The following is a 3645-nucleotide window of genomic DNA, read 5'->3' as shown; positions in this document are numbered from 1 at the left end:
TACAACCACCTCAACACAATGAACAAAAAGAGACTAGATGTGGTATGAAGAACACTTGGAAGATTGTGACAGTATTAGAGTCTGCATCAGAGGAGAGTCAGTCCAACAGAGAGATGCAGAAAAGCTTGGCATGCTTATGACTTAGTGGGATTTTATTGATGGTCCTGATGTGAGGAGAGACATGTAAAGAGGAAGGAATGAAGCTTTCTGATAAACAGAGCATGTGTGAACAGTCCTAATGAGGAACTCTGTGTTACCCAAGTCTGTGGGGTAAAATTCATCCTTATCCATACCTCCATTTCCCCAATGTGCTGGAATGCAGGTCTTGACTCCAATAGATCAAAATTACAAAAAAGCAAACAGATTCCAAAATACTTTCTTTTTTGACTAAAAAGAATGAGAAAACTATTTGTCTCCTTCAAAGAATTTTCTGTCATCTAAGAATTCTGGACTGGGCAAAGGGTACACCCTTTAAAATGACCAATTCTAGCTTTAGGCAGCTATTCTGTGGCTTCTTCACTTAGTCTTTATTTTACCTAACGAAAGAATCATTCCTTGGTCATTCCAATCCTTCAATCCTTTTTCATTAAGATTTGTGTTGCTACAAGCAAAATGTATTCAGATACTGAAACTGAGAGATTTGTTGTATTCTTGTAAGATAGATTTCCTCTTCAGAAACGACAGATTCATCAGCTAGAGGGGGAAAGGGGAAAATAAATAAGATTGAGATAACTAAGGAAAACTGTGACATATTTATTTTATAGGTAGAAAAACCACAGCGTACAGCTAAGATACCAAGTGGGGAATTGAGTCAGACACAGGGAAACTGAAAGAAAGTTTCTTGAAACATAAATGAGTGAATGTGGTAGTCAAGTTAAGTCTCGGTCTGAAAAACTCCAATATTTTATTGGAATTAAGTGCCATATAAGTTGTAAGGCATAAAAAATTCAGGAGCTAACCAAAGTGTAACAAAGTACTAGGAGTCCAGCACTGGCTACACCCCTATTTCCAGATCCATTAAACATCTAAAATATAGAGACACAAATTCCAGTGAGTAGAGAAAATCTCTTTTGCAATGTATAGAAGCTTTACTGACAACAAATAGCTGATTAGCTAATGAGCTGAAACAGGATTAGAAGGTGGGATGTCTGAAAAAGAGAATTTTCTGGAAAGTAGTCAGGCATGAGAAATTTGGCCCCCAAACAATGATGGAAAACAGTTAGGTGAAATGGAGGACCAGGAAACCAGCCATGGGTATTCACAGAATAGAATATATAGAATATTAAGTTATGAGCTTGTCAGGGAATAGGCCCAAGCTACTGGGCTAAGTAATTATGTCATAAAAATTCAAGTCGTATTTCTGGGAGCAAGGATGCTGGGTAGAAAAAGCTCAAAACCACACCAGTTAACTCTAATAGTAGGTGTTAATTAAACTTAAGGAACTCTTACCTTCCTTTTTATAAATTCATTGCAATTATTTATTTATTTATTCCTCCATCTCTATCAATCTATCTATCTATCTATCTATCATCTATCTATTCATTTATTTAGGTGGATATGCATGTGGGTGTGTATGTGTTTATGTATGAAGCCTGACAAGGTGGAGGTCAGAGGACAACACAAGAATGTCGCTTCTCTCTCCTTTTACTCTGTAAGTTCCAGGGATCAAAGCTTACATGCTTAACCATTTTGCCAATTTCTACATTTACCTTTTCTTTTTGAACCAAAAACAAAAACAAAACAAAACAAAAAAAAAAAAACAAAAAAAAAACCCCACATTTTTTTTCATTTAAAAAAGTTTTAGGTCACATAAAACAAGGCAACATTTATTCCTTCTTCTGGTCTTCTTGCACTGGGTCTGTGGGCGGCTTCTCCATTGTGGCGCTGTTGCTCTCTGAGTCAGTGTTACTGTCCTGGTCCCTTCCACCTCCATGCTGTCAACCCCCTCCTGCCCACTCTCCTTGTCCTCAGGAGTAGACATGCCTTCTTCACCATTTCTGCTGGCTCTCCGCTGTCTTCAAGGTGTGCCTCCTCTTTGGCTTACTCTTGTTTATCCACTAGGCAGGGTCAATAGTGCCGAAAGGCAAGGTGATCTCGAAAACTCCAAGAATAACCAACTCCATAAGTATTTGATGTAATTTTTACCTTTTCTGTCTCCTTTGGGATGTTCTCCTCATCCTTCTTCTCCTCCTCGGCTTTGCTCGCCACTTGCTCTTCCTCAGGGGCTATGTTTGCTCTGACTGTGTTCAGCTTGCTCTGCAGCCTCCTTCTCCCTCTCCTCCTGCCTTTTGTGGGCCTGCTCCTCCACCTCTGTGATCTCAGCTGCAATCTTCCTCCATGTCTACTTCCATCTTCAGACACATAACCTTTTAAGTTTATTGTTAAAGGATTCTGTGCTTTCCAGGGATTTCCTCTACTTTTCCTCGTGTCGTTCTTCTATCTGAAGGAGCTCGGCTTCTAGTTTTCGCTGATGAACCATTAAAGACTGGACTTGTCGCTTGAGGACCTGCATTCCAGCTGTTGTGACAACCAACCGCACATCAGGTACCACACTCTCACTGAGGATCTCACTGATGGGGCGGTGGTTTCTCTGGAAAAGGGCAGTGGCTGTCTGCTTCATTGAAAAGTCATCATCATAATTATCTGGATCTTCCGCAGGCTGAATGCTCACGTAAGGCTCCCGCTTCTCCATGCGAGACTGTCTCTGTCGACTTTCTTCCTCTAATGCAGCTTCCACACGACTTTTTGAATTAATATACGCAAGGTGCCCAGGAGAATTATGATAGGCCTTCATGAACTCATTGTACTCGATCTTTTCTGCTTCGTATTCGTTTAAATATTCTTGCTTCCTCTTCATCAGCGAGATCTCGCCACATGCCACTAATAATCTTGCCAATCTCCCACAACTTCAAGTCAGGGTTGGAAGCCTTTACTTGGTCCCAGACCTTTCTGTTGTACCTCATGTAGGGGCATCAGCGGCTTATCCAGTGGCTTCGGAGGCTTTGGGAATCATAATGCCAGAGGACGCCATGACCCAGCTGTTGGTGCCCGGGTTCCCTCCCAGCCTGTAGTTGTTGTAGGCAAGATGACTGTATGGATTGTATCCCACAAACCCTGGTGTGCTGGGCATTTGTGTTGCAGGAGCTGGGGTGGGAGGGTGGGGCATAAGATGATCTTTTTTGACATTTTGGAAGATTAAGTGTTCAGTTCCTTAAGAATGAATCTGTGACACCGCAGGCTGAGAAGGCACCCGTGGCTCCGGCTTCGCTTCCCTTTGTCCCGCACTCTACCTTTACTTTTATTTTTTTTCCTACTAATTTTTAATTGGATATTTTATTTACATTTCAGATGCCATCCCCTTTCCCCATTTCCCCTCCCTAGAAAACCCCTATTCCATGCCCCCTTTTCCTTTTTGCTTTTATACAATTTTTAAAATGTTACCTTTCCTTTTAAAAGTCACATTTTTTTAAGCACTGAGATAGAGACATCATCAGAAATTGTACTTAACTCAAGCCTTTAAATCTCCCATTTTCCTCTGTATTTATTGAAAAATAAAATGGACTCATAATTCTGTGCCTGGGCTCACTTGGAATTTTGGTTACAAGAAAATTCTCCAATGATGCGTAGTTCGTTCTTTGCATCCAA

General features: G+C 40.9%; 1 pseudogene; it reads right to left on the bottom strand.

Annotated features, from left to right (window-relative positions):
- Positions 1–1826: 1826 nt before the first annotated feature.
- LOC117701580 (SWI/SNF-related matrix-associated actin-dependent regulator of chromatin subfamily E member 1 pseudogene) lies at positions 1827–3174 on the bottom strand (annotated as a pseudogene).
- Between the last annotated feature and the right edge of the window lie 471 nt (positions 3175–3645).

The sequence above is a fragment of the Arvicanthis niloticus genome, unplaced genomic scaffold, assembly GCF_011762505.2.
Source record: "Arvicanthis niloticus isolate mArvNil1 unplaced genomic scaffold, mArvNil1.pat.X pat_scaffold_1385_arrow_ctg1, whole genome shotgun sequence".
NCBI lineage: Eukaryota > Metazoa > Chordata > Mammalia > Rodentia > Muridae > Arvicanthis > Arvicanthis niloticus.
The sequence above is the reverse complement of the archived record's forward strand: the minus strand, read 5'-3'. Positions and strand labels throughout refer to the sequence as shown.